Source organism: Ambystoma mexicanum, chromosome 4q, assembly GCF_040938575.1.
Source record: "Ambystoma mexicanum isolate Mex_15411 chromosome 4q, UKY_AmexF1_1, whole genome shotgun sequence".
Classification (NCBI taxonomy): domain Eukaryota; kingdom Metazoa; phylum Chordata; class Amphibia; order Caudata; family Ambystomatidae; genus Ambystoma; species Ambystoma mexicanum.
Window position 1 is genome coordinate 222026027 of NC_090928.1, and position 18499 is coordinate 222044525.

At 47.4% G+C, this 18499-nt stretch overlaps 1 protein-coding gene across 2 annotated transcripts in view; it reads right to left on the minus strand.

Annotated features, from left to right (window-relative positions):
- Positions 1 to 18499, minus strand: part of WASF1 (WASP family member 1) — a 999902-nt gene that overhangs the window by 854265 nt on the left and 127138 nt on the right. Inside the window, exon 2 of one of the 2 annotated variants that reach the window (XM_069607754.1) lies at positions 10493 to 10564. The exons of the other annotated variant lie outside the window; for it this stretch is intronic. The gene's annotated coding sequence lies outside the window, so the exon portion shown is untranslated. The remainder of the gene's footprint in view (positions 1 to 10492; positions 10565 to 18499) is intronic. 2 annotated transcript variants of the gene reach the window in all.

Consider the following 18499-nt stretch of genomic DNA (forward strand, 5'->3'; position numbering starts at 1 on the left):
TACTGAGGGAGAGGCCTTAAACGGGTGATTGAAGTTCAGGGAGTGCTGCAACAGTGTCCCAACGCCTCCGCAGAGACCAGGTGAGCGTAACAGTAAATTGCGTGGATTTTCACACATTTTTTAAAAATGGGGGGAGGTGCCGAAAGTACACAAGGTCAGAGGTGTTCCCGTTTTGGCCAGGGAAGGGTTGAAATTGGAATTGGAAAAGTTGTAGCAGGCAGGGCTCATAGAGGAAATTGGGAGTTCCAAGTGGTTATCTCCTGTGGTGTTAGCACGGAAACAGGACAGCGGATTAAGGATGTGTGTAGACCTTAGGGAGCTGAATTCCAGTATTTGGGTTCATCACCAACCGCTAGCCTACATCAATGAATTCCTTTTGACAAATGGGACATGCAGAGTGGATTTCCACTTTTGATCTGTCATCGGCTTATCACCAGATTAACCTACATGAGGAATCGTGACCAATGACTACACCTTTTGGGGCATATATGTTTCGTCACATGCCATTCAAGTTAGCATCTGCATCTGTAGTTTTTTCAGCATTTAATGCAGGAATTGTTTGGCAGTGTGCCGGTAGTGAGCTATTTTCAAGATGACATTTTGGTGTGGGGGTAAAAACAAAAGCGAACATGATGAGAGGGTGCATCGGGTCATGCAAATTCTGCAGCAGAGTGGCTTGACAGTGAAGTTACAGAAGTGTCAGGTGGGGGTGCCCAGTGTGATGTATTTATGACACACACTTGATGCTGGTGGTATAAGGCCTAGAGATGGGTTGGTTAGGGGTATGAGGGAGGCTCCTTCTCCAGTGAATAAGGAACAACTCGGGTGGTTTTTGGGTATGACAGAGTACTGTCAAGTTTATACCTTTGTATGCAGAAAAGACTGTGTGTATGCTGCTTTGTTGAAAAATAATGCCAGGTTTCAGTGGTCTCAGGAGTGCCAGGCTGAATTTATTCAATTGAAGGAGGATGTGGACAAGGCGCCATCTTTGAAGTCATTTGACCCGAAGAACAAGACAGTGCTTACTGTGCAGTGCTTACTGTGGATGCTAGTGATGACGTCTTAGGGGCAGTTTTGGAGCAGTTGCGGAATGGTGTGTGTAAGCAGATTGCATTTGCGTCCAGACAGCTTAGGGATGCTGAGAAACGGTATGCAGTCATTGAGAGGGAGGCGTTTGCTGCTTCCTGGGCTTCAAATAATTTTAGGACTTTTTGTCATGATGCCTACCTCCAAGGAGCCAGGTCAGACCCAGCAACCCCAGAGGCAGGCATCATTCCCCCCAGGGAAGTGCCGGCGGGCCCAAGCTGGGGCCCTTTGGACACAGTCCTGGCGCCTTAGGCACCAGGCTCATGTTGGACCCCTGTCCTGGCGCCTTAGGCGCCAGGCTCATAAAGCTAGTCAAGTGGTGCAGACCATGCTGCTACATCCAGGCCCTCTTGAGGCCTGAATGGAACTACTTTACCTGTGGGACTACTTTTCCCTGGGTGTGGTCGGGGAAGGATACATACCTGATCGGTGGAAGGATACATACCTGGAACTACTTCCAAAGCTATTTAAACCACGCCCGATCAGCAACTCACGCTTCGCGTTGTTCTGCTCCTCGCAGCTGGACGCTCACCGTGTCAGCTCCTGCATCTGGACTTCAGCCACGCCTGTCAGCATCCTGGGTCACCTGCTAAGAGAGAATTGGAGAGAAGGAAGACCTGACCTGCTAAAGCTGCATCATGGAGACATCACACCGACAATCCTGAAAGGGAAGACATCATTTCAAAGGCATTTCGCTTCGATCGCTGCAGCGCTGCATTTCACTCACCTTTCCTGGGCACCTCCATCTTCAGCAGCGATCATCCGGATCCGCAGCCACTTCCCAGAGCCTAGAGAGAAAAAGACAAGAACACAAGCTGAGAGAAGGAAGGGAATAGGAAAAGCTCAGTTTCCTTCTAAGACTTACCTGTTGGGTCATTCCCATTTCATTTCGGGTCCTGCCGCTTCCTGGCATTCCGGACCCCGGCCCCTATGGGGAAAAAAGACAGACATTGAATGAGCGAATGCAAAGACATTACCCGAACGCTCATCCAGAACTTACCTGTCATTTACTGGAACTGCACGTTTCACTTCGGGTCGGCGCCATATCTCCGGCATTCCGAACCCCGGCCCCTAAGGGGAAAAAGACATAAGCGTTAGCGCTTGCTGCAATAAGACAATGAACCTTATTATTAAGCTGGAACTTTTGAACTTGCTACAGAACTCTTACGGCGCCTTACCTGTCAAGCTTATTTGAACTCCCATCAAACCTCAATCCAGTGAAGTAACTGGGTTTCAACGCGCCCCTGCATCAGAAGCAGGATGGAGAACTCATCCTTCCAGACCCTAAGGTGAGACTTCACGGGGAATCGAGGAAGGGTATTGTGGAGGGTTGGAAGGGAGTGGGAGGCTTGAGCATTATTCCGTCAGTGGGTAATACTCCCTTTTCACGCACAGGGGAATATTCCTGCAAGCCAGAGAGTCCATCTTCAGAGTCCTGCGCTTCACCATTGAAGAAGCATCAGCACTCGAAGCCAGACCTGCGCCTCCGTGGGAATCAGGTGAGCGTGACACTTTTCTGTGGGGTATTCCATACATCATCAGGACGGACCACAAACCGCTTGTATATGTGCTCACCACCAAGGGTGCAGCATCAGTGTGCTAGGATTGCGAGGTAGGCGGTGGACCTGCAAGAATTCAATTTCAGGATGGAGTATTTACCAGGCAAAAGGAATGTGATAGACTGTTTATCACGATTGCCAGTGGAGGCACAGGAAGAGCTTGCAGAGTGCGATATAAGCACCCAGGTGGCGTGTGTGCTTCCCGCTGTGTATAAGGATGAGTGGGAGATGGAATCGGCCAAGGATGCAGAGTTAGCATGGATTAGAGATGGTCTGCGTGGTGGCTGGGAAACAGTCAAGGGTAGGGAGGAGGGAAAGGGGTACATGCAGGTTTTGAGTGAATTGCCGGAGGGACCATGGGGTGTCACGAGAGGAAAGAGGTCGGTACCTCCCGTGAGTTTGAGAGCAAGGCTTGTTGAGCTGGCGCATGAAGGGCATTTGGGTAGGTCCCTGACCAAAAGGAGGTTGCGGGAGGCGTATTGGTGGCCGGCTATGGATGAGGAGGTAGAAGTGGTAGTGAAGGAGTGTGTGGCATGTGCCAGGAGTGATAAGAGCAGAGTGTTGCGCCCACAACCAGTGTACCCCGTGGATGTTCCCAATGAGGTATGGGCCACGGTGGCGTTGGACATTACGGGCCCCATAGAGTGTTTGGAGGGGGGGTTGAGATTTGTGGTGGTGTTGGTTGACTATACTTGGCGGTGGGTTGAGTCTGCTGCTTTTGAGACAGTGACCACGGATAAGGTGATTTGTTTCCTTAAAAGGATATTTGATAGGGAAGGTGTACCAGCGAGTATAGTCACAGACAACAGGGTGCAATTTGTGTCCCAGCAAATGCAGGATATTTTGAGAAACAATGGTATCGGGCACCATAGGACAGCCTTATACAATCCATTTCCAATGGATTGGTGGAAAGAATTAATGGTTTTGTGAAGGGTGCTATTCAGCTGGCTATCGCCAAGGGGTTGTGTTGGCAGGAGGTGGTTTCAGAGGAGTTGACGACATATAGGAAGACACCTTCGGGGTTTGCAGGCAAATCACCATTTGAACTTATGAGGGGTAGGAAGGTTGGGTCAAGGTGGTGGACAGCTGCTCTTGGTGGGAATGTGATCACGGAGGTAAACATGTCAGAGGTGTTGCAAAGGGTGCATGCACACCAGGATCATGTGAGAGCACAGCAGAGCGGGAAAAGACCCATTAAGGTCGAGGTGGGTGATTGTGTTTGTGTGAAAAACCCTAGGTTTGTTCCAAAGTGGAGGAGTGCATTTATGTTCCCACGTGTGGTGGTGAGTGTAGGGACAGGATAAGTTGTTCTTGACGATGGGACAAGGTGGAGTAAGAGAAGGGTTGTGGTGTCAGATCAGTGTGGTTCTGATTTGGATTCTTAGTTAAGCGATTTCTCGGTGGGACAGCATGTGGCTGGAACCACGGGGGAGTCAGAGGTGGGTCACAATGAGGTATCTGCTGGTGACAGTCGTGAGTATGGAGTGAGTGTGGCGTCTGAGGAATGTGTTCCTCGGGCATCAGGTAGGAATGGGGGGGTGGTGGGAGGAGTCCATTGAGAGCGTGTGTGCCTCCTGTTAGAATGAAGTATTATGTTTGGAATGGTACTAGTGAGTAATACCTGTGTGTGGTTTAGCGTGCGTGTGGGTTCATTGCCATTGCATGCGTGTGCGTTATTGCTGCAGTGTGCGTGTGCGATTTTCACCTACATTATTTGTTTTAATCTGATTTACCTTATAGTCCCTCCTTTCTTTCCTATCATCACTTATTGTGTTATCTTAGTTAACAAGTGCACTTATTGTTAGGTTGTTACACTTGTTGTTTCCTTTTCTGTTGTTTTAATTGATATGTGCTAAGGGGGGGAGGGATGTGTCATAATGTGTGCACTCTGCAATGTCGGCTCGTGTTGCTGGGCGGTCAGCATTTCAGGTGCAGTGAACGGTTGGGAGAGGGGCTAAGTTGCAGTGTGGCCACGGGGTCTATCCTAATAAAGGACTTTCTTACCTCATCCACCACCCCTGGATTTCTTCACAAGGCATGCAGCCTACAGCTCTAATGTGACTGCTAGCAGTCTCCAGTCTTTACTGCTCTCAGTGAGAGTGCTAGCGTTCTATTGACCCCCCCCCCCCATCTGCTATGTGCCTCGTTGCACAACTGGCGGTTTTTACTCACGTCCTCTGTGCAACTATAAGCACATCCACCTACTTTGACTGATTGCAGTCTAAACGCTTATCTACTGTGCAAAGGCAGGCAGACTGCATTCTCATCTGCTGTGCACAACTACTAACAGTTCCGCTCCCATCTCTGCTGTCCAACTGTTAGCAGTCAGGGTTCCCATCTGCTATCTGATGGCCAGCCGTCTGTCTGAGGTCTATAATCCTGATCTGCTATATGGACAGGGCTCGAATGAAAGAAAATGGACCCACAATCACAAATTAGTTTTCTTTACTTTTTACCACAAACGTACCTGCCAGCATAATTTTCTAAGATGTAGCAACTCGTGGATTTTGAGGCGCATTGGGCCAAAACCATGGTTAAAACTACTAGCTGCATAGAGTATCAACTAAACAAACTGGTTCACATTGACCCAGAAAATTGGCACACCGTGGGCAGAAGGGTTAGAGCTTTCAGCATGACCTAATTGCTCTACAAGACTATCTGAGTCTGTATGTGACTGCGATCTGTCAGTCTTTGTTGCCCTATATTATAGGATTGGCCTATGTGCACTGCTCATGAAAGGTGCCAGAAAGAAAGATTGGTCTAGACTTTGAAGTCTGTCTACATTCTAGAGTGCTATTCCTGTATCACTTCCTACTAATACCCATCACTTAGACTAGCTGAGACAAATTAGAAAACGTTTTGGACTGCATGAGCATACAATGATTGCCCTCGTGTGTTGAGAACATTTATTATAGTGTGGCATTTTTGGCAAAGTTTTATTTATGATTTATTTACTAGCTTAAATAGCATAAAATAACATTTCTGAGCATTAGTAGGAAATACTACCGGCACAGTGGCTGGGTACAGCAGGTAGAGAGCGTGCAGTTGTGTATTTGATGATTCTTCTATAGCTGTGCCGTGTAGATTCTGTACATAAAATAATCTTGTCAAATGACTATTGGACAAAAAGCGTTCATAATAATACATGGTCAACCATTTATAATATCCAATCCACGAACTGTGTTCTCTTAAATAATCAGAATTACATAACAGCTGACTGATTGAGCCAACTGAATTTAGCCATAATCAACCATTCCACGGGCTGCAACGGGTGGTAATAGCCTGGGGCCAGAGTTAATAGACCCGAGTATAGCCAGGGCCTTTAACAAGGGTTCCGATGCCATTACCACCCGTTCCAGCTCATGGAACACGAGATTATGGCCATTAGCACCCAGTGTTTCCAATCCGGAAAGTGAAATATTGAAGGTTGAAGGGAGTGCTATAAGCACATAAATGCACACACTTTTAAGGGGAAAAGAAACATAGCAATACCATGGGCTTAGATATGCCACTCTCGCATATTTGTAAACACCTCCCTCTCTACAGCGACAAAATAAAAAATATCACGGAAAGTGGTTGACAGGGATAAAAGGGGAGGGGCGACCCCGGGTCTGGCCAGAAGAAGGGTCTTTCGATAAAGTAGTAAAAGACCATGTAGAAACGTATTTAATGGCCAAATATAAAGGGAAGAAGCTCCAAAACAGATGCGAAGTATTAGATTTGTGGAGGATGTTTGAAGAAACACCCCCTACAAATAAAGAGAAAGAACAAGAAACGCAGCCATGCCAAAGGGTGGGGTAGAGGAAAAGGAGAACGAGGGGGCAGAACCAAAGAAATTATACCCACTACTCACAAGACCCGCTGAAGGTTATTGTGACCCAGTGTATTTGCCACAACAAAGCACGCAAACAACCCCAGCACCTGCACCACCTCCCCCATATGTCCCAGATAACCGCACAGGTGCCTCGGATTTGGAAGTATTAATGACGAATACACAGGCTGAGTTAGCACGATTGCGGACATTAGGCGAAACAGCATTGCCAACCCTGGGGGGAGGGCAGCCACAGTTACCGCCCCCATTATAAAGCTCAACTCCACTACCAGGAGATGAGTGGAAATCCAGAGATTTCCTGTTCTGAATAGACAGTACACCAATCAGAAAGGTCCGGGTCGAACGAGAAGGAGAAACAATGAGTGTGGGATATGACACGGAAGCATCAGATGGGGCAGGGGAATGTTGGAGCGACTTTGACGAGTTAGAGGAGTTGTAGCAGGAGGAACAACAGATAAAGTGGGCAACTCCACAGGTGACAGAAGCAGGAGAAGAAGTGTGGGATGAAAGGCTTCGCAATAGACTAGGGCGAATGACAATAGCAAAAAAGAACAGAGTAAAGGTAAGTAAAGGAAAAGTAAGGTCAAAATTGCAAATGCCACTCATTCACAAGGGGGAAGGGCGTGCCCATTACGTCCCTTGGGCGCTGATGGACAAAACCAATTTACTAAAGCACTCCCTCCACTCTCAGGGGTGCCAGGAAAATGGATATACGCATTTGAGAAAAACACAGCAGGGGTCCCCCCTAGCAATTGGGGATATTAAAAGCCCCCTGGTATCGGCAGTGGTTGACCAAGCAGACGAGGTGTGCGTGAAGGCGGGGTTCCCGGCTGTGACAATGGGTAATGATCGACATGACAGTGCGTCTTTTAATAACGTAAGAGCACAAGTATGGGATGCACTGCGAAGGACCTTCCCTGATACCCCAGATTTACATTTGGTTATGCAATGCACTATTGGTGACGATAAAGGGGCTCCGCAGTTCATTCTCCGGATGCAGGATATGTGGCGGTCGGAGCCGGGTACAGCATGGGTCCAATCCACCTCCCTGTTCTATTTCATAATCAAAAAAGGCCTCCCGAAGGGGGTGCAGAAGGCCCTTGATAACATTCCTGGGATAGAAGCCAAGGGATGGCCAGAAATTCAGAGGATCAAGGTACACCACTGTAGGAGGATCAAAGAACGAGAAAAAGAAAATAGCACAAAGAAGATTAGCAGGTGAAGCAAAGCTGGTGCAGAGCAAATTAGTGAAGGTTGCAGCGTTAAAAGCGGGAAGGGAGAAGAGGGGGAGGGAACAGTAACATTACAGATTGTGTTTTTTCGGTCATGCATAATTTATTTTGCCATGTATAATCAATTTTACAACATGAAATAGGTAACACTGCTCCATGGAGGATATCTGTGACTTATTAGCCAGATAGGGCCAGGAAGATAGTGTTTGTGCCCACTCTCCTCCTGATCATAGAATGTTTTCAGGGTCACCCTTGGTTTTATGATTAAATCACATAAATGCTATTAGGTGTATATATGCATCTTTCATATTGACATATATTTGTATGTGGTTTGTTTTATTTTGTCAACATAGGACCAATGGCCTATGAAATAAATTATAAACATTTTATATAAAATGACAAATACGTAGCACTGTGTGTAACATTCTGTGTGGTGATTTAAATAGCCTATGGAATGGGACCCAGTGTGAGCTAAAACTGGGACATTAAATCAATTGTTGAATGGTTCATTTGGGGGACTCCCCTATGTGTGTTGATTTCATTACTCATTTGTCCCCTGTATGCTTTTGAGTATGTATCCCTTGTGTGGCCAGAATTCAGAGGATCAAGGTACACCACTGTAGGAGGATCAAGGAACGAGAAAAAGAAAATAGCACAAAGAAGATTAGCAGGTGAAGCAAAGCTGGTGCAGAGCAAATTAGTGAAGGTTGCAGCGTTAAAAGCGGGAAGGGAGAAGAGGGGGAGGGAACAGTAACATTACAGGTTAGAATGGCATCTACATGGGCAGACAATAGTCAGGGGCAATGGAGTGGAGAGGAGCAGCACACAGGACCCCAGTGGCAAGGAAGGCCCGCACGAGGAAGAGGTGAGAGGTGGGTACCGAGGGCAGTGTGGAGGAGGATATGGAGAAAGACAGAGGGGGGGGAGGGGGTACAGGGTGCATGTTGGCCGTTTGGAAGGTGGGGCCACTTCGCGAAGGAATGTCGTACCCGTCCAATGGCTAAATATCAGGACAATCAGAGATACCAATATGGGCACCCGCACCGAGGGAGTCCTTATGGATTGCCTATGGGATGATATGCACAGGATGAACAAAATGATAACAGATACACCTCAGGACTCAACGCACCCCAACAGCCACCGCAAAACATGCAAACATGTCTCACACCTCAGAACCAGATGACACACACGCATGACAACCCCTTCATTACCACTGCAAATGGTGCACCAGCACTGTTTCGGGGAGCGTGTGTGCTCGGCGACAATGCTCTCTCATGCCCCGGAAGAGACACTCATCCAGATTAGGACAGCCCACAGAGAGCCCTTGCGTGCCCAGTCCTATCAACTACCTTATGCCCAGACGAGGAACCACTGGTGGAGCAGAGATCGGAAACAAACAGTTCATCTTTATGGTGGACTCAGGGGCGGAGAAATCAAGTCTAAGTGAAGGGAAGTTTCCGCTATCTGGAAAAAATCTCGAGACGCAGAGATTCTCTGGTCACGGTTCCTTATATTAAATATTTGGATGTAAAGATAGAATGTAGAACAGTGAGAGCACCCCTACTGTACCATGAAGACTCACATCTAAATTTATTGGGAAGGGATCTCCTCAGTAAACTCAATATGACCATTGCATTCACAGAGAGGGGCGTGGTATGTTCAACACCTGGCAAGTGCCCCCTACCAGCAATGTTAATAATACAAACAATAGCAAATGGAACAGCAGTACAAGGAATTCCCACCAATGCCGATATGGCATACAGGTATTGGTAAGAGTAGTGCCAGAAATAACACAGAAAGAGTGGAGAGTACCTTCTGATTTTGTTTTCTGCTTAGTAGCAACACCAAACATATTACTCTCACTAGACTTGCAGGGAGTGCAGGTGTCGGCAGAACGTATTGTCGCAATTGGACTGGACACGCACAGGTGTGAATGGCGAACTGTTATGCATAGATCCAAATAAAGCTTTGCGTGAATTGACAGATGAAGAGTTGCTCACTGACAATGACCAGGATGGAGAAATAATCATGTAAATATGCATGTCCTGTGATATAATGATACAAAACAGACAGGTCACAAACCCCCTCATGGCCGTTGTCAGTGCACCACTGCCATTTAGCAATACAGACCTGCAGCGGGTACCACCAAATTTATGGACCACCAATCCCAATGATTTAGGGTTATTAAAAGAAGTGACACCTCCCCCACCCCATAAGGATAAAAATAAAGCCAGGAGCAGTGCTGCCCAGAGTAAAACAATACTCTTTGTCCAGGGAAGAAGAGGAAGGAATACGTGAAACAATACATGCATTATTCTAACAAGGCATTATTGTCCCCTCCAACTCCCTATGTAATACTGCAATTTATCCAATAAAAAAAGCTAAAGGGGGGTCGTGGAGGATGGTACAGGACCTTTGCCCACTTAATAACATTGTCCAAAAGGAATTTCCTCTGGTTCCAAACCCAGCATCCATCTTGTGCAGTATTCCAAAAAAGGCAACACATTTCACTGTTGTGGATTTGAAAAATGCTTTTTTCTCAGTACCCCTTGATGCAGATTCACAATATTTTACAGCATTCATACTAGGTACGAGAAGATACGAACATTGCAGATTGCCCCAGGGGTATTGTGAAAGCCCAAGTATTTTCAACAGAATATTGCACGAAGACCTTGGCAACCTTGCAGTGCAAAGTACAATAATTTACGTCAATGATCTATTAATATGCAGTGAGGGGGAAGAAATGTGTAGGAAGGATACCATTCAGTTACTGTAACACTTACCTGGACTCCTCGGGCGCGTAATGCCTTCTCAGCCTGTGGAACTGTTACTTGGGCACTTTTAGGATTCCTTTTCTGTATAAACAACAAATACAACAATATAACTGCTATAATACCTGATTTCTGAGATGTTACTGTATAACTGTGTGCTTTTGGTAATCCCTCCCTTCTCACCTGCATTTAGGTTTGGTTTGGTGTTTGGTGGAGCTCTCCATCCTGTTATTCTACAGGGGCGCATTGGAATGAAAAAACTTAAATTTGGAAGGCTGAGGTGTTCAATACTCTTGCCTTTATAATGTCTTTACTTTTCCAGAATTTGTCTTCGGTAAGTATCTGTAGAAAATACTGTAGTCTTTTAGATTTGGAATAGTCCCTACATTGGCGAGATCTGTAAACTTATTTAAACTTCTTCTTTCTTATTTGCTATTAAGTTTGTTCGTTAATTAAATACCTTATTTGTCTGCAGGTTTTTGGAAAGCGGAGGAAAAATGTAGTGGCTGCTGAGGAAACTTCTGAATGAAGGTACTGCGACTGCGAACAATGAATGCTGCTTGACGATGCCGCGGCTGAGAGAGAACTTCTGACAGAAGATGCTGCAGCTACGAACAAACACAGCTGACTAAAAAACTACTTCGGAGATAACCTTGGTTTGGTAAGTCTTTTCAATAACTTTGGAATTCTGTAGTTTTTTCTATGAAAACTAATGTCTCTGATTTTTCCTTCGACAGGTTCTGTGAGGAGAGACGCCGGTAGCGTTACCCGCTGTCAGCGGAGAAGACACAGAGCAGATGCGAATCGATGGCACCGGCAGAGGCGGGGCTTAAGTAGCTCCATCTGCAATAGTTATAGAGCGTGCTGTAAGTTATCAATGGGTCTGGTGGCGGCCATGTCTAGTGTATGAAACCACTGTAAGCACTATGAGAGACTATGGGAGCCTATGCTATGAATGGTACAAATGCTTTGTTTGCCAAGCTTGTATCCACTTTGGACCTGCTGACTGATGTCATGTACCTTGCTTCTCCTGCATGCCTGAATGGGAACTGTGCTCACTTACTGGGATCATGCCGGTTACCTACCTTATTGGCACACAAAGGGTACAAAGTAGAGCGCTGAAAGCACTGTTTGTAAGGGCTGGCTGCGGCTAGAGACGCTGTCTTTTCTGCTCCTGCTACACCTGTCTGTTTGCCTGCTGCTCAACAACCCCAGCGACCCGTGAACAACTGGTATGACTTCGCTAAGCCTAAAGAAACGCTGCAGTTGCACTGCAACTGACTTTCTGGCTAATTGCAACTTTTGTTTACTCAAAGAGACTCTTTGGATTTTCTTCCAAGTCCTGGTGTCTCCTCCCATATTGCCCAGAATTAATTTATACAAAAAAATATGCACTTCATGCGTGCACGCTTCTTGTGAAGCGCTGTTTGTAAGGGCTGCCTGTGGCTGTCTAGGGGTGGCTGGGGGCGGCGGGGGAGACTCTCAGCTAAACAGTCACTGATGCTGAGAGGTATCAAAACATACTTGGTTTCAGTAAGTCAACACTGAATTGCAATTATGGTAGCATCCGATTGAAATTGTTAACACATTGTGGTAAGCCAAGTACTGACTAGTGGCGGTGAATAAGTATGCACGTATTCCATATATAATTGTCCCGTGATATCACGGGTACCGCAACTCACACGTACTTAATTCCAGATTATTAGCAGTGCGATACGTTCAATAAAAGCGCAGTTTTATAGTAATCAACAACTTTAGACTGTGGCACTCTTTGAGCGAATGTTTATCACGCCATACACTTTAAAAACAAATATGCCAGATAGTACTTCCCACACTAAGACCACTCACCGCCCCAGCCGACACTCAGTGAGGCCGTTTCAAAAAAAGCCATCACATTGACCCCGATAAACAAAGAAAATCAGGGGGTGGCAGATATTAGAGGGTTTTGTGTTATACGCAGCCTAGGCAAACTTAGTTCGCAACCTGCTCCCTCTCACAAAAACAACAGACTACCTTAATGCAGAGCCGGTAAAAGACTGTAGCGAAAAAGTAATGATAATTGACTGTACGATCGAAGGACACAATGATTGCCGGCGACAAATCAATCCAAGTGAATGTTATGAGTACAGTGCTGCACAGAGTCTAAGAAACAAAATGGGCATAACCAGTTCAGTGATAGCCACGAGGACAAGGGAGGTCGAGGCTAAACGACCTGAAAGTCTTAGTTACTTACCTGTAACTGTATTTCTCTAGCATTGGTATCTTTCATAGATTCAGATGCTTGAATATTCCCCGTCGTTAGACCGGGAATCCTCTGTGATAAAATAATTATTAAAACATTTTTTTTTAATATACATGCATTGACATTGCTACATAGAAATGCATGTACATAGTCCATTATGGTCTATGAGCCATTTGATTGTGTAGTCACTCCACCTCACTTTGGTCCTTTATGACCGAACCAATGAGGTGGCAGGGCTTAAGCTCCACCCCAGTCAGCCATCTTCAGATTTTGAAATGCAGGAATTACAGTATGATGGAAGAGGAGCGTAGGAGCAGCCTCTCGGGGGTAGGCTGGTGGGCGCAAGTAAATCTATGAAAGATACCAATGCTGGAGAAATACAGTAACAGGTAACTAACTAAGACTTCCCCAGCATTGGATCTTTCATAGATTCAGATGCTTGAATAGAATACCAAGCAGTTAAAAACATGTCACCATCATATACATATATGCATAAATACAGAAAACATATTTCTGATCTAACCTTTACCATGCAGCAACACAACGGTTACATACTCAGGGAAAGGTGGGAAAGGGCGGCTGGTCCTACCTTATGCAAAGAGGTGGCGGAGCACTGCCTGTCCAACTGCAGTTTCTTTGTTAGTATCTTCAGCCAGGCACTAGTGTTTAGCGAACGTGTGCAGAGTGCTCCATCTGGTGGCTCTGCACATGTCCTTCAAGGCCACCCCTGCGTGGAACGCTGTTGACGCCGCTCTCCCTCTGGTGGAGTACGCCGAGGGTGGTTTGGGAGGGGAGTCGCCTTTCGTTTGATGGCTGTGGGTGATGCAAGAAGAAACCCAGCGCGCCAGACCTTGTGTGGAAATATGCTGACCCTTTGTGTGGCCAGAAAAAGCAATGAACAGTCTATTTGAAGAAAGGAACTCCCTAGTTCTTTGCAAATAAAACTTTAATACTCTTGCTGTGTCCAGAGAATGCAACGTTCGTTCTGCTTCCGAAGAACGATTCTAGAAGAAAGTTGGCAGGACAATGTGTTCTGTGAGCGTCCTTTCCGATACTACCTTCGGAAGGAACTTTGGGTGTGGTCTTAAAATAACACGGTCAATAGATATTGATGTGTTTTGAGGCGAATCGAGGGCCAATCGGGATAGGTCCTGTAGGGTCGAGTTCCAGACCTGCCGTGCCCAGTCCGGTGCAATTCGGATCATAGAACACTTCTGGTCTTTCAGTCTGCGTAGTATCCTGGAAATGAGGTGAAAGGGGGGGAAAAGGCATATAGGAATTTCCCCGTCCAATCCACCGAGAAAGCGTCTCCTACTGACTGACTCTCTGGGAACCTGGAGGCGAACATGCTGCATTTCTTGTTGGCCCTGTTGGCAAAGAGATCGAGATGTGGATGGCCCCATAAGGCGAAGATCCGTTGGGCTTCCTCCTCGTCCAGCTCACACTCGTGAGACGACGTGTAGTCCCTGCTCAGTTTGTCCGCTAGGACATTGTTCACTCCCAGGTGTTCCGCTTTGATTTGGACTCCGTGATGCAAGGCCCATGCCCATAGTAGTTGAGCTTCTTGAGGTAAGATCTCTGACCTTGTGACTCCTTGTTTGTGTAGTGCATGGCGGTTGTGTTGTCTGTCTGGACAGCGAGTACCTGCCCTGCTACTACCGGAAGGAAAGCTTTCAGTGCCCACCGCATGGCCCGGAGTTCCAACACATTGATGCAGAGTTGGGACTCCTAGGCTGACCAAGAGCCTTGCGTTGTAGGTCCGCAAGGAGTGCCCCAGCCCGAAAGAGATGCGTCCGTCCTCAAGAAAAGGGTTGACGTTGGTGCCTGAAACGGCATCCCTTGTAACAGGTTCTGTGGAGCGTTCCACCATCGAAGAGTCTTGTGCAGAGTCGTTGGAATCTGGACCATGTCCTCCCAAGAGCCGAGAGCTTGTTTCCATTGGTGGTCCAGGGCCTCCTGGACAGGCCTCATGCGAAGCCTGCAATTTGGTATGAGGAATATACATGAGGACATCATGCCCAGGATGGATTTGTAAGAGCGCTCCGATGTCTCTCTCACTAAGAACCACGAGGTCAAGCAGAGAATTGCTGCTGCTCTTTCTGCCGACGGTCTCACCCTGGGAATGTTGGTATCGAGTTCGGCTCCCAGGAAAGAAACTGTCTTGCTGGGAACTGGGCAGGACTTTGTGTTGTTTATGGAGAAACCTAACCCTCTTAGGAGATTTGTTGTCTTTGCAACTGCCAAGCGTGCGCTTGAGGCGGAACTTGCTCTTATCAACCAGTCGTCCAGATATGGAAAGACTTCTGTTCCTGTCCTCCTGAGTTTTGCAGATACTGGTGCCAGGCATTTTGTAAACACTCTTGGTGCTGATCTCAGACCGAACAGGGACACTCAAAATTGAAAATGAAGATCACCTACAATGAACCTGAGGAATTTTCTGTGTGCTGAGTGAATTGGTACGTGGACGTATGCATCCTCCAAGTCTAGAGTGGCTAAGAAATAGTGCATTTTTAGCCAAGGGAGCACTCCTTGCAAAGTTATCATCTTGAATTTGATGTGTTTGATATATTTGTTCAGCGCTCTCAGGTCCAAGATGGGTCGCCATTGACCATTCTTCTTTTTGATGAGGAAGAAACAGGAGTAGAAACCCTTCCCCCATAGAGAGTAAGGTATTGGCTCTATTGCTGTTTTATGCAGCAGTTTTTGGATTTCAGACATGACTTGCTTTAACATGTGCAACTTGCATGGAGCGGGGACGGGGGCTGGGCTAGAAATTCTAAGGTGTGTCCCTCGCGGGCATGTCCAATATCCGAGTTTGGACCTCAGGCCTGGAATTGGTAACCTTCATCCAGGCCTGTCTTCTCAGCACTGTGCCGTGGGCCATCTGCCTGAAACCTGACTCAGCCACATCAACTGCTGCGTCAATCACGTGATCCGACGCTGCTTCCCCATCGGCGATAATCGACTTGGCTTCTTCCTGGAGTTCTACAGGTAGCAGTTTGGCCAGCTTGGACATGCGGAGCCAAAGCTCGCGGTCAAATCTCGCCGTCATGGCCAGCGCATTGCCCGCTCTAATGGTAAGCGATGCTGATGCGGACACTTTCCTGCCCATAGCCTCTAGTTTGCGACCATGTCACACTCACCTGATCTCCATGGGGGCGTGCTCGTGTGCGTAGGGTGTTGTCTGTCCTGATGCTGCTCTGCTTAGCTGGTGATGCTAGCTTGCGTCTCCGCTTAGTCCTTGCTTCAGGAGATGTTAGCCTGCAAGTCGAAAGAAGATATTAGCTACCGAAGGGAGCTGGTCAGTGATTTCACCTCCTTTCCGGTCTATCCTTCACTTCTTCTGGCTCACCTCTGTTTTTTAATGGGTGAGCTTTCCGTCCTGCACACTCTGGCAGAGGCGCGGTTCAGAGTCTTTCCTGGATCGAGTTACGTCACTGATCCGAAGGAAGTTGCTGAAGTAGAAGGACCGGGAGTAAGCAGGTAAGTCTCTATTCCAATAACTGCTTGGAATGACTGCCTTTAAGTCTTTCTGTTCAAGATAACTAATGTACGTTATTGTCTTACAGGTGCAGCGTTAAGCGACCTTCGGATGATGGATGACCCTCCTGACAATGATGCTCAGGATTCCTGCCGGTAAGTATTGCGCTGTGCTGGGCGCGCAAATGTTCGCCTCTGTAGCCTTCCTTTGCTACGTGCGACTAACCCTTTTTTCTTTTTCTGTTCAGCAGGTACGGCGCAAATCCAGGAAGAAGAATAGAAGATCCGTGTAGCGGTGTCAAGCTGCGGCACGCTGCTGAGTGAAGAACTGTCCGATGAAGTTCCTAGAGCGGGCCGATCAGGTGAGCAGCTACCCGAGAGGGTGCTTTGCGTTCTGTTCTGCAGATAAGACGGTCCGTGAGAAGGCAGGAGATGAGATCTGGATGCACTGCAGGTAATGCCTTCGATGCTTAAATAACTCCTGTTATTCTCTGTTCGCAGGTGCCGATGGATGGAAGACTCTGGACGGCGTGGCAGAAGGACGCAAGAACTGATCTGACACAGTGAGCGTTACGCTGCAAGAGTGCAGAATAACACAAAGCGTGTTCAGATTGTTGGGTGCGGTTTAAATAGCCTTGCAAGTAGTTCCAAGAAAATAGTCCTCTTCTCTGTATCCCTTCTCTCAGGTAAAGTAGTTCCAGGCCACACTCTGAACTGAATGGCTCAGCCTCTCAGAGCCAAGTTAATGGACCATGTAACTAACACCTCCATGAGCCCGGCGCCAGGATTGAGTCCAGGTGAGCCTGGCTGGGGCCTGATAAGCCCCCAAGGGGGCCAAAGTCCAGGATGGCCCCACCAGTTTCAGGGGTTTGGGTGCCTGCACCATGACAGACCGTCCTTGTCCGGTAGGGCTGATAGAGGTGATGCTGGATTGGTCAACTTTTTCCTAGCTGCTAATGTGATGACCGAGTCTGGTTTGGTATGACCTCGTAGACAAAGAGGTGCAGACTCAGGAGCCTTGTATTTTTTCTTAGAGCCGGAGTGGATAAAGGTGTGGCCAATATCTTGGATCCAGACTCCCAAATGGTGTCGAGGAGAGGAATGGTAGTAACAGTTCTCCTACGTTTGTCCCTGTGCTCAAAGCACAGACTTCTTCTTCTCCAATGTGACCTGTAACAGCTTTGCAGATGATAGTATGAAAAGATACTAGATCATCCGGCGGTGAAGAGCCACCTGGAGAATCTTTCTTTCTGGGCTTTTCAACAATGTAATCGTCCCATTCGCTAGTATCCGGCTCTTGCGTGATCTCGCCTTCTTCCGGTTCAGAAAATTCTCTGAAAAGATCTTCCTGCCAGTCTGAGACCGAAACAGAAGATGGTACAATCGTTGGATCTCTACCTGGAGATTTTGTCCCATGTGACGATGCTGGAGAAGGGACCCTTGTCGGTGAAGCACTGAGTGTCCTGCTCCTAGACCTGCACGGTGGCTCCTGTGAACGCACTCTTTTCTGTGGTCTACTCCTGGAAGGCGAATGTCTTGGCGTGCTTTGTCGAGGTGAAAAATCCCTCTGCAGGAGGTTTTGCTCCCTCGGTACAGCGGACTTGCTCTTTTCATTTTGACATCTGTTGAACTCCTCAATGATCCTTTGCATTGATAACATGAGTACAGGGTCATAAGGATCAGCAGGCACCTCTGTAGTAGGTTGCCAAGGAGGGCTGTGTTCCTTAGGTGCAAGACAATGCTGTTCTTCAATAAACTCAATGTCTGAAAACTCCTCCTGTAAATGACATCAGGTAGCTCTGGCATTTCTCCTAAGGGAGATAATTGTGTTCCCTGTGGTTCAAGAGCATCTACAAACTGAGGCGGTGCTTCCATAGACTCAGGAAGACTGTCTTCATTGGATGGCGTAACAGTGGCGTCAGCGAGGGGCGTTTTGGGCCCTAATTCTTCTGTCGGTAAAGACGCTCGCGGTGCCGTCGAAGGAGCCGTGGATGAAGATTTTGTGGATGGTAGCTTGCCCTTATCCGTCGACGAGTGCCTCGTGGACGAGTGCTGAGCTTCCTCTGTCAACGATTGCTTTGTGGATGATAAACTCGCTGACAAGGACTTAGTCGTGGACGATGCGGTTTGTCACGTGGTGGTTGTCGATGAGGGTTTCGTCGACGGCTTGGTGGACGACGGGCCTCTATCTTTACTGCCGCTCGTAGACGGCTTCTCCGTGGACGACTGCCCCCCACTACGGTTTTTTGCAAACTCCTCCTTACCTTTGGAGGTAGTTTTTGCCATAGAATGCTTCA